We start from the raw sequence: 12851 nt of genomic DNA, 5'->3' as shown, positions 1-12851 counted from the left end.
TCCTGGGTTTCAAGATCTCTGCTTGAAGTCATTGAATGGAATTTTTTTATTGTTTACTTCCAGAGGATGAGAAAAAAAATAAAAAAGGATGCAGTCGCCATCAAAATTCTGGGATGACTGGGTGACTAATCCTATGGGAAACAAAGAGGGTGCCCTAATGGGGTTATCCCATGAAGACAACTCATTCCTTATGCATAAGACACAGTACAAGTGTCTGATCGGTGGGAGGGGCGGTGGTACAACCACCGGTCACGAGAATGAGGGTCATTCTCCAAAAGATGAATGGGGCGGAGGTCACGGAAGCGCATTACAGCTCCCTTTAGCTCTAAGGGGCTGCCGGAGATAGCTGATCTCTTCTACTTTGACAAAACGTATTATGATTGTTCATTCCCCATTGACTTTGCAGCTGTCAGCAGTGCATCCCATTTAGGCTGAGTTCACACCGAGTTCCGTCAAGGACATCCGGCACAGAGCAGCCTAACAGATGTGCCAGGATCCGACATTGCCAGATTCTCTACAGCTGGATCCCCATCGACTGTAATGAGGTCTCGCGGTGCTCCGGGTGGGTTTCGGTCAAACAAAAAAACGCTGCATGCAACGTTTTTTTTTTTGTCCTGCCAACCGCCGGCATTTGTGCACAGGGTGAAAAGGAATCTGGCCAGTAGCTCACCAGTCCATGAGGTCCTCTAAGAAGATCCTACTCCCCTCCAAGACTCGTGGGATGCAAACTGCAGCATGGGAGAAGGTGCTGGTCGGAGATCCAGGCGCGTGAGGTAGGGATGGCCCGAGGGCAGGAGCTAACACGAAGAAACGCATTCCAGCAGTCTGAAGGTATCAGTGCAGAGTAATGGAGACCTGCACAAGGGTAGTACATTTGCCTTAGGCCCCCGACTGTGTGCAGACCGGTTCGTTCAGGAGTTTTAAGAATAAAGACAGAAGTTTAGGGTTTGGTCACTTGAGTATTTGAGACAGGACTAAGCCCTACCAACATGTATGTTGGTCACACACGGGTGACCTGTAACTTCTTTCCTCTTTGAATGCAAAGTAATAGAGGACAATGAAGCGTTTGCCATGGTTGGACCCACCGTTGGTGGTTAACATCATGTTTCCTAAAAAGGGGTCGTGCCCCCATCAAATGTTAATTTAATACAATGCAGTATAAAAAAAAAATCTTTACTTCATTATAATGGCACCTCCTGGTGTTTAATCTGTAGAGTAATGATTGTGCATGTCCCACCTACTAAGGTGGTCGCACATGCTCTGTTCCACCCTTCACCTGCCATCATTTGTAAATAAGGTTAGAAGGTGTGACAGTTATGGGGAGAGAACTGCAGGAAAAAGGACATGCCCCCTGAGAATGGACACACTCCCTGAGCTGTGATAAGGAGAGAGCTGCAGGAGAAAAGACACACTCCCTGAGATGCAATAGGGAGAGAACTGCAGGAGAAAGGACACATAGGGAGAGGGAGAGAACTGCAGGAGAAAGGACACATAGGGAGAGGGAGAGAACTGCAGGAGAAAGGACACATAGGGAGAGGGAGAGAACTGCAGGAGAAAGGACATGCCCTCTGAGCTGTGATAAGGAGAGAGCTGCAGGAGAAAGGACACACTCCCTGAGATGCAATAGGGAGAGAACTGCAGGAGAAAGGACACACAGGGAGAGAACTGCAGGAGAAAGGACACATAGGGAGAGGGAGAGAACTGCAGGAGAAAGGACACATAGGGAGAGGGAGAGAACTGCAGGAGAAAGGACATGCCCTCTGAGCTGTGATAAGGAGAGAGCTGCAGGAGAAATGACACACAGGGAGAGAACTGCAGGAGAAAGGACATGCCCTCTGAGCTGTGATAAGGAGAGAGCTGCAGGAGAAAGGACACACTCCCTGAGATGCAATAGGGAGAGAACTGCAGGAGAAAGGACACACAGGGAGAGAACTGCAGGAGAAAGGACATGCCCTCTGAGCTGTGATAAGGAGAGAGCTGCAGGAGAAAGGACACACTCCCTGAGATGTAATAGGGAGAGAACTGCAGGAGAAAGGACATGCCCTCTGAGCTGTGATAGGGAGAGGATTGCAGGAGAAGGGACACACACCCTGAGCTGTGATAGAGAGAGAGCTGAAGCAGGAAGGACACACCCCCTGAGAAATTACATGTCTTTTAAAGGGGTTCTGCAGTTTGTTTAAACTGATGATCTATCCTCTGGATAGATCATCAGCATCTGACCGGCAGGGGTCCGACACCCGGGACCCCTGTCGATCAGCTGTTTGAGAAAGAAGCTGGCCTGGGCGGGGCTAAGCTCCATTCAAGTGAACAGCGCCCAGGCCATTGATACTAGTCGCGACGTCACTGGGCCTGAGGGAAACAGCAAGAAGGCCGCAGCACTACTGCCAGCGTCGCTGCCTTCTCAAACAGCTGATCGGCGGGGGTCCCGGGTGTCGGACCCCCGCCGGTCAGATGCTGATGATCTATCCAAAGGATAGATCATCAGTTTAAACAAACTGCAGAACCCCCTTTAAGTTTCCAGCCTGAAGAGAATGTAAGATAGCAATTGGAGCAATGGGGAGATCTCCGGATCCATGTGAGGTACAGGGCTGGTTCTAGCGTTGTTAGAAAAGGATGGGATAACCCCTTTAAGGTGCCCATTCACTATCAACTTCTGCGTTCAGCCAACAGTCATCTCCCCCGGCTCCCCCATACACTTACATCCTCGGTTTGGCCAAGTGTGTATGTTATCAACTGATAGAGAAGTGAAGGCTGCTGCCAGGCACCGCTTATCTCCCAGGAGAACAAAAGGATCAGATGAAACATTCAATTCGTCCGATCCTCCTCTCCCCCAGCATCATCCATCACGGGTGGGTTGGGAACTCCCCCCACAAAACAGCGGGCAGCAAAATTGGGCCATTCATGCCTCGCTTTACATTCAATAGATTACAGGCTGTCAGTGAATGGAAACATTTATATTTGGAACGTAAAAACCAGCGTTATGTCAGTCAGGTCTCCAGACTGATACAATGTATCAGGGACGGTAAAAAGGTAAGAAACTATCAGGACAGGAGAAACAAGCACTTGGAATGCAATTGTTGTACCAAACCCTCAGCTCTGTGAAATATTTGGCTTGTACAGGTTCTCAGCTTTCACACATTCCCTAACAGCAAGCAGAGATCTAGTACATTAGGGAGTGGAGGACGTATCATTTTTACAATAATCCGTTCTTGGCCAGAAACGCAGCCAGACCCTGGAACTTTCCACACCATGCCACGCTGGGACCAGCGCACCGTATCGTTACATGCCAGCTCCACATGACCACCTGGAAAGCGTTTGGCACCGAAGTCACATTTTCTAAATAGATTGTAAATCTTGGATTACGGCCGCTCTACGAGTTTAAGGCTCGAGTCAAACAAAGCAGATCTGAAAAACCATTAAAAAGAAAAAAATTGTTAAAATCACAACCTGAGGCTAAGGGCTCATGTACACAAACGTATTTTCTTTCAGTTTCTGTTCCGTTTTTTGGGGGGAACCGTATGCGGAACCAAAAAAAAGGGAAGATACTGCGTGTGCATTCCGTTTCCATATGTCTGCATGTCCATTCCGCAAAAAAATAGAACACGTCCTATTGTTGTCCGCATTACGGATTACTAACGAACTGTTCTGCAAATTACGGAATGCACACGGACGTCCTCCGTATTTTTTGCAGACCGCAAAATACAAAAGGTCGTGTGCATGAGCCCTTAAAGGGGTACGACAGATGCCACCAGAGAAGATATCATGATCTCAACATTACTATAATCATTTGCCTAGAGAGAAAACATCCTTAGGCCTCTTGCACACAAACATGTGCGCCCCTTAGCCGTGCTGCGACCCGCAAATTGCAGGCCACAATGCACGAGCACCCACTGTGGGGAAGCCGCAACGGATCGCGGACCCATTCACTTTAATGGAATGCACACGGAACGGTGCATTGTGGATCCACAAATTCACACGTTCATGTGCAATAAACTTTAGGCCTCTTGCACGCAAACATTTTTTTTCCCCGTTTACGTTCCGTTTTTTGCGTTCCGTATATCAGCTGTTTGAAGAGGAGGTGTGCACTGTGCCAGCGCTGCCTCCTCTTCACTGTTTACCTTCTCGCCGTCGCCTCTGCATCGGTGAGCAGGAGTAATTACACCTAACCGTCCCACTTGTATAGGAGCGATCCGTCCCATTGAAATGAATGGGACGGCTTGGGTGTAATTACACCTGTTCACCGCTGCAGAGGCGACGGCGAGAAGGTAAACAGTGAAGAGGAGGCAGCGCTGGTGCGGCGCACACCTCCTCTTCAAACAGCTGATCGGCGGGGGTGCTGGGTGTCGGACCACCGCCGATCTGATATGGATGACCCATCCTGAGGATGACCTATCCTTAAAAGCCCGGAGAACCCCTTTAAAAGGAACACATTTAAAGGCCACGCTGATACATTGCTATTCCTAGCACAGGGCCAAAGGAGGCGGAGTATGACACAAGGGCTCACCAAAACCACTCCCTTTGTCATGCTCCGCCCCCTCAGGTTCTGCACTAGACATAATGCGATGTAATAAATTGGCTGGAGTGTTCCTTTAAAAGAGGTGTTCTAGTCACAAGGAAATAAAGCTTACCCCTTAGGCCTCATGTACATGAACGTATTTTCTTTCCGTGTCCGTTCCGTTTTTTTTGCAGACCGCATACAGAACCATTCATTTCAATGGGTCCGAAAAAAAACAAAACGGAAGGTACTCCGTGTGCATTCCGTTTCTGTATTTCTGTTCCGCAAAAAAAATACATGTCCTATTGTCTGCATTACGGACAAGGATAGTACTGTTCTATTAGGGGGCAGCTGTTCTGTTCCGCAAAATACAGAATGCACACGGACGTCATCCGTATTTTTTGTGGACCGCAAAATACGGTCGTGTGCATGAGGCCTTAAAAGGGGAAATTCTATAGTTCAGGGGGAGAATTAAGGCCAAAGCGACCAATCAGATCTCAGCTCTCATCTTTTAGAGGCCCTTGAAATATAAAGATTGTTTGCAACAACCTCTAGGGGAGAGGACATACTCTGTTTAAAGGGGTTGTCCACTTTAGAAAACCCCTTTTTGGCCCAAGGCAAATAAGTTGATCACAGGTAAATCATCCTGCTGGTGCCCCCAGAGATCAGCTGCAATCCATGGTGGAACCTGGTAGAAAGTACGGTATTTGATTCTGCAACAGCGCCCCTACAGGGGAAAAGATGCATTACATAGTTTCCATTGAAATCAATGGGCTGTCTACGTAATCTGCAGACATTCCGGATCCTCCAAAGTCTGAGACGCTCTCTGTATCTGCTCTTTGCTCTTGAAAACAGATAAGGGTCCTGAACACGGACCCCCCCCCCCCCCCCTCCTCTATTAACTCAGCATGCTATTAAGATGTATGAAAATATGACTGGTAGAAAACAACATGATGGTTTTTGAGGTCAGAAGTACTATGACTTCCTGTAGTCAAATCCTCAAAAAAATATATATGTTTCCAATAAACCCTGGAGAAGCGCACCTATGGCGGTATACGACACTTATTTTTCCATTTTAAATAGCTCGCTTAAATAATGTTCCACTTTGGACACGGATTTGCAGCGCTTTTATGACGGTTATATAAAAAGCACGTAGGTGTAAAGGAAAATACAATTACAGGAGCTATCTCCAACGATGACACACGCACAAAAAACTAACATCGCTGTCATTGGTAATTCATTTCCAGCAGAAAATCTGAAAGATAACCTAATAATCCCCCCCAATGAAGAACTCATTGTAATGAATGTTTGCAGACTACATTACATTACTTATCCTGTACTGATCCTGAGTTACATCCTGTATTATACTCCAGAGCTGCACTCACTATTCTGCTGGTGGAGTCACTGTGTACATACATTACTTATCCTGTACTGATCCTGAGTTACATCCTGTATTATACTCCAGAGCTGCACTCACTATTCTGCTGGTGGAGTCACTGTGTACATACATTACTTATCCTGTACTGATCCTGAGTTACATCCTGTATTATACTCCAGAGCTGCACTCACTATTCTGCTGGTGGAGTCACTGTGTACATACATTACATTACTTATCCTGTAGTGATCCCAAGTTACATCCTGTATTATACTCCAGAGCTGTATTCATTATTCTGCTGATGGAGTCACTGTGTACATACATTACATTACTTATCCTGTACTGATCCTGAGTTACATCCTGTATTATACTCCAGAGCTGCACTCACTATTCTGCTGTTGGAGTCACTGTGTACATACATTACTTATCCTGTACTGATCCTGAGTTACATCCTGTATTATACTCCAGAGCTGCACTCACTATTCTGCTGGTGGAGTCACTGTGTACATACATTACATTACTTATCCTGTACTGATCCTCAGTTACATCCTGTATTATACTCCAGAGCTGCACTCACTATTCTGCTGGTGCAGTCACTGTGTACATACATTACATTACTTATCCTGTACTGATCCTGAGTTACATCCTGTATTATACTCCAGAGCTGCACTCACTATTCTGCTGGTGCAGTCACTGTGTACATACATTACATTACTTATCCGGTACTGATCCTCAGTTACATCCTGTATTATACTCCAGAGCTGCATTCACAATTCTGCAAGCTTCAGAGCTGAAAACTCCTAATATTCTTTGAGCTCTCTGTTGATCTGCATCCTGCGAAGTGTTAACCTTACAGCGGGCACTGTACAGTCATTTATGAAAAACTAACTGACTCCCTGAATTACAGGAGTTCAAATGCTAGGGGCGTGTCATCAAACAAGCTCTGAAAAATGAAAGGTGGTCGCTATGGGCAACTAAGCCCGTTTCCTTTGCACCAGTTTTGATAAATCTCCCCCATAGCATCAACACAAGATGCAGAAAGCATTTATTTTTATTTTTTTACAAAGTAACTTTTCATGTACATTAATTCTACAGCAAAACTAACATGCCAAAAGTGGACATGCCCTTTAAATACGTACGACACTCAGCCCCCGCATCTAATGAATCAGTACGGGGCCTGCTGGAGCGTTCCCCTGCTCTTCTGACCGGCGAGTCAGACCGTCTCACCGAGGACACGCTCCCAGTCTATATCCTCCACTACACAATGGGCCCAGAGAAATTCAGCTAAATTCAGAGACTCAGCATTCAGCAAAAAGTAAAACCTTATGACTCGCGAGCTGCAGTGTAGAAATCAATGAACGGCGCGCTTACGTGCAGGGCAGGATTTACTCCGAAATAAGACAGTGATTGTCGGGAACCAGGAAAAAAATAAAATAAAATCACGCGTTTCAGCGCAGCAGAGATGCAACGTGCAGCGCTCCCTGACACGGCGTGTAGGGGGCGCTCATAGTCTCCCACGGACGCTGCACGCCACAAACAAACACCTTCACCAAGAAAAACATAAACCGTGTCTAAAGCTTACTGTAGCAATTTTTCACCCTTATTAAGATCTCTGCTTGCTGTCAGGATATGGGAACATACCGGTTTACATTCAGAGGCTGAAAACCTGGACCAGTCGTCTTATAGCAGTTCTCACGGCTGAGGGTCTGTTACAATTGTATCCAGTCTACACAATCCCCTTTGAGCTAACCACACCTTTCTTCTTTCCTGAGGGTTTGCTACAATGTATCAGCGCAGGTAAAAATGGATCAGTCTGGATTTCAGACTGTTTAGCTTACAGAGGATGGTCAAGATTGGCAGCAGAACTAGGTCTTGGAAGGTTTTTGGTGCCCCCAAGGACCTCTTATGCACTTGCACCGAAATGCCACAGAAGTGCTACTTAGTGTTTCCATGTCCTTCCGCACCGTATCAAGTAAATGGGTCCGCATCCGTGAAATGATGCACACGCGGCCAGTGCCCGTATATTGCGGAACTGCTGTTTACGGGCCTCAATACGGGCACGGCCGTCACACGTTTGTGTGCATGAGCCCTTAAAAGGGAAGGGCGTGCCTTCAGGGGCTTCCACTGATGAAGGGGCCACAGGCTGCACTACGCCCCCTTCTAAAGCTGGCCATTTACATGAAAGGGCATCTGTGTTGGTCCCATGTTCTGATGTGCCCGCATTGCTGAGAAAAATCATGTTTAAATATATGCAAATGAGCCTCTAGGAGCAACGGGGGCGTTGTCATTACACCTAGAGGCCCTGCTCTCTCTGCACTTTGATTGACAGGTCCAGGGTTGATGACGTTTTCACTATCTGGTCCGGTCAATCAAAGTGCAGAGGGCACTGCAGTTGCAGAGAGAGCTGAGCCTCTAGGTGTAACGGCAACGCCCCCGTTGCTCCTAAAAGCTCATTTGCATATATTAAGACATCATTTTTCTTAGCACTGCGGGCACATATGAACATGGGACCAACACAGATGTCTTCAGCTGCCGAGCGCACATGTAACAGGTCAGCCGCTGTCATAGGGACAAAACTGCTGACAGATGCCCTTTGAAATTATTGTCAGACGGACCTGATGATTTCTGAAGGACCTCATGTACTCTAAGTATGGTAACACTACAACTCTCAGCATGCACGCTTTATTGGCTCTTATCAGAACTCCCATGGAAGTGATAGGGAACATGCTGGGAGTTGCAGTTTCACCACAGCTGGAGCGCCGGGGCTCCTCTCCCCAATGGGAGATTTTTAGGGAAAGCAGGATTGAGCTGTTGCATTTCAACATGCCTGATCCTTTTGCTCAGCTCTCCCCATGGAAAACACATGCATGCTCAGCCAAACTGAGGGACTGGGAGGAACGGCTGTTGGACGACTGAGCATTTGAGGAATATGGCCATCGTCTTCCCTGCACAGTGCGGTCGTGCTGCAGTTCCCTGCACAGCCACATGGCTGGGGGCGCTGCTGCGCAGGAGCTTGTATATATTAATATATTCGCCCCAGAGGCTGGACCCCCACTGATCACCATCAGTTTATAAGATGGAATACCCCTTTAAGCTACGAATCTGCCCATTACAACAAAGGCTCTATTTTGAAGATATCAGAAAAATAGACAGATACAAGTCACACAGTAAATATCACATCCCGCTCAGTAACCGCTAAGGGCAGCGTATTGGCGACGTACGTCACTGTATGCCAAAGGCTGTCAGGGCATCCTGGGAGTTGTAGTTTCACAGCAGTGGAGTATCTCAGGTTGGGGACCAGCAGGCTGATATATAGGGGAAGCTTTCATTTTATGTTTAAATCACCATGGGCCCCCTAGAAACTCTTCCAAAGGGGCCCCAATTCTTAAAATCTAAAATGATCACACAACGGAGACCGCGATGCCCAATCTGCTGAATATTTCCAAGAATACTCCCAATATCCACAAATAACTCTGTTACTACTATAATCAGGAATTCCTCCGCCTAGAAAAATTCCCCGGCTAGAACGCGTCATATAACTCAACACCATCCCCCCCCCCCCCCCCCCCCCGAAAACCTGGACTCCACCAAAACAGATGTTCTTACATAATAGACCCTGCACTGACCGCGGCCCCTCCGAAGTCACTGACAGCCCGCCTCTGGCCGAAGGCAGAGCCGTTCTAATACGCTGGGGGGCCCAGTGCAGAATTTCATGAGTGGGCCCCCCTTAGTGCCCCCACACAGTAGAATGCCCCCTTAGCACTCTTTCACAGTAGAATACCCCCTTAGTGCCCTCTCACAATGGAATGCTCCTTTAGCGCCTCCTCACAGTAGAGTGCCCCATTAGTGCCCCCACACAGTAGTTATGCCCCCTCTAGCCCCTCCTCACAGTAGAGAGCCCTCTTAGCGGATACTCACAGTAGAGTGCCCCATTAGTGCCCCCACACAGTAGTTACACCCTTAGCACCCCCTCTAGGCCCACTCACGAGTAGTTACACCCTTAGCGCCCCCTCATAGGCCCACAGAGTAGATGCCCCCTTAGCGCCTCCTCGCCGCAGAGTGCCCCCTTAGCGCCTCCTCGCAATATCGCTCTCCCTTTAGTGCCCCCCTTCATGTCCCTCACAATACGGCTGGAGGTCTTGTTGGTGCCCCCCCTGGCACCTGAGGCAACAGCCCTTAACCTACCCCTAGCCATGCTCTTATCTGATGGTGATCTTCTATCCTAACTTACTAGAAAGAACTACAACTCTCAACATGCCCTGTTAAAATAGAGTTCCTATCAAATACACAGGTTAAATGTTGCAACTCTGCAGTTCAGGGAAAAAAATAAAAAAATTCCCATATATTGGGGCGTGAGGAGAACACTGACCCGGTGCCCTCCTGTTCCTGCTCTCCGCCGCAGATCTGCCAATTCCTGGCTTCTTCTTTTGCCATCCAAGATGGCCGCACCACTTATCTGACTACCTGATGCACACTGCAATTGGTAGCCCAAGACACTTCCTACTACCCTCCGATTGGCCAGCCCTGGTCACGGGACCAGTGCTGGCCAATCCAAGAGCAGGGCTGGACAGCAGGGAGTCTCTTGGGCTACTGACGTCAAGTGTGCACCAGGTAGTCAGATACGTAGTGCGGCCATCTTGGATAGAAAAAGGAAAGTCTGACGAGATGAAAAGGAGGGCACCAGGGAAAATGGGATTTGTATTTTCTTCAACTGGAGGATCCCTTTAACTGCTGGGACCCCCACCAAACAGCAGAATGGGGGTTCCCCGGTCTCCCTTTACTTCTTACCCACAAGACCATGATGAGGGGAGGAATGGAGGACCCAGTTCTAGTGTCCTGACTAATCAAACGGCGATGGCTGCTATGGGAGGCTGAGGGTTGTAGTTTCATCACAGCTACAAAGAGAGGGAGTGGTACCCATTTTACACAGGATGATAGGAGTCAAATTTCTAAAATTCGTAGTGACCATGAGCCAGGGAGGACTTTATGGCCACGCAAACCAAGCAAAGGCATGGGGCCCCAGAGATCGAGGGGCCCCCTGTGACGGCTACAAGTGGGGGGGGAGGACCGAATGGGCCAATTCACCCGCACGGGGCCCATTGGGGGACAGGGGCCTTTCCAATCTGTAGATCAGTAAGAAGTCCCCAGGCTGCACTACTGAACTGTGGGTGGGGCTGACTACTACAACAGGGGGCGGAGCTTGGCAATGCAACGTGGGCCCTTAGACAACTTTGCTTAGGGCCCCAGAAATGCCAAATCCACCCCTGACCACGTGTCACTTTGATACTTTTTCCGCCATATTTTCCCATATTCCACCCGATTATCCGTCGGATTGATTATCTACGTCCACCTATGAAATAAAAGGACCTGTCCGACATCCAAAACAAATGCAGAATAAGGTACGTGAAGCGGCAGGAAGGTCAATAATGGGTTAAATATCAGAATTATAAGCAGGGAAGACACAGCAATGACGGAACAGATAATAATGGGTTAAATATCTGAAGTATAATCAGCAATTATATCAGGAACACGAGAAATTCTAAAAAAAAAACAAAAAAAACAACTAACTGCATGGCATGACGGGATAGCGAACGGCAGACCCTTGTGGACAGCGACAGATGCTTTCCAAGAGGTTCTGCAGCAGCTGCGCAGGGCACACGAGGACGCGCGTCTCCCATTATCTGGGCCACTAGGATTAATCTGCCCGGCAGTGAGAAGTCTGTCAGCCGCCCCCGGGCAGCGGGTCACATACACACACGGGTCACCGGTCCCGGGCGAGCGGCGGATTCCAGGTGCGAGGTGCAGGCGACTAAATCCAGGATTAAAGGGGACATCCTGTAAGAAGCCCAGAGAGGAGATCCGTGACCTGTGCCCGGGACACACGGAGTCACACACACCCGGGGTTATCCTGCTGTACATATAGCGCCGCATCATACATCATACACGTGTGCAGAAGTATTAATATTACATACATGATGCAACACATGTGCGGCATCTAGTACTAATATATATATATATATATAACGCTACATACACATACATGCAGTGGCATCATGCTACATCACTCATATATATTACAGAAATACACATGATGCAGCATTATACATACATGCACTAATACACAGACATGCATACAGTAGTATCATACATACTACAAAAATGCACTATCATACATACATAAGCATCATACATACCACAGTCATGCACTAACCTACATAGACATATATAGTAGCATCATCATACATACCACATTCATGCACTAACATCATACAAACTACATAAATGTACTAACATCATACATAGATACATGCACTAACCTACACAGACAGATGCAATAGCATCATACATACTACATCAATGCACTAATATCATACATGCACTAACACACATAGACCTAAATACAGAAGCATCATACATACATGCACTAATATCATACATACTACATATTCCACGCATGCAGCACTGTCCACTATACACACATGCAGCAGCAGCATCCTACCCACACAGACAATGACATACATGCGGCAGCATCCTCCTCCATGGCGCACACACATGCAGCAGCTGTGTGATCATCAGTCAGGCATGTCTTACCAGGGCAGGAGCGGGCAGGAGCTGGCAGGGACTCGGTGGCGGTGCACTCCCTGCCGCACGGTGTCTCAGTGTCTACAGCCTGCCCAGCACTGATGTCAGCACAGCCCGGGAGAGGCGGAGCCTCAGGCTGCTCCAGCCAGTGGCGAAGCGAAGGGGCGGGGTTTGGCTTGAGTATAAATGCCGTGCTGAGGCAGGCGTTCATTCACAACCAGGGGAGCGGGAATTGTGAGGGGACGAGGTGGCGTGGCGGAATGTGACGGGGAAGGGGGGGGCTGTGTGAAAACTGTCACCCACACTTCATACATTTCCAAGTGACTAATTTCCATCCGTTGTTTCAATTTTTAACGTTATGATGTGATGGAAGGCATCACAGTTTCCTCACAGAACATA

The 12851-nt window shown here is 48.0% G+C and overlaps 1 protein-coding gene across 4 annotated transcripts in view; it reads right to left on the bottom strand.

Annotated features, from left to right (window-relative positions):
- Positions 1–12546, bottom strand: part of CAMK1 (calcium/calmodulin dependent protein kinase I) — a 104916-nt gene extending 92370 nt beyond the window's left edge. For all 4 annotated transcript variants that reach the window (XM_040408460.1, XM_040408458.1, XM_040408459.1 and 1 more), the window contains exon 1: positions 12462–12546. The gene's annotated coding sequence lies outside the window, so the exon portion shown is untranslated. The remainder of the gene's footprint in view (positions 1–12461) is intronic.
- Between the last annotated feature and the right edge of the window lie 305 nt (positions 12547–12851).

The sequence above is a fragment of the Bufo bufo genome, chromosome 9, assembly GCF_905171765.1.
Source record: "Bufo bufo chromosome 9, aBufBuf1.1, whole genome shotgun sequence".
Lineage (NCBI taxonomy): Eukaryota > Metazoa > Chordata > Amphibia > Anura > Bufonidae > Bufo > Bufo bufo.
Note: the sequence above shows the minus strand (reverse complement) of the source record. Positions and strands in the feature narration are given on the sequence as shown.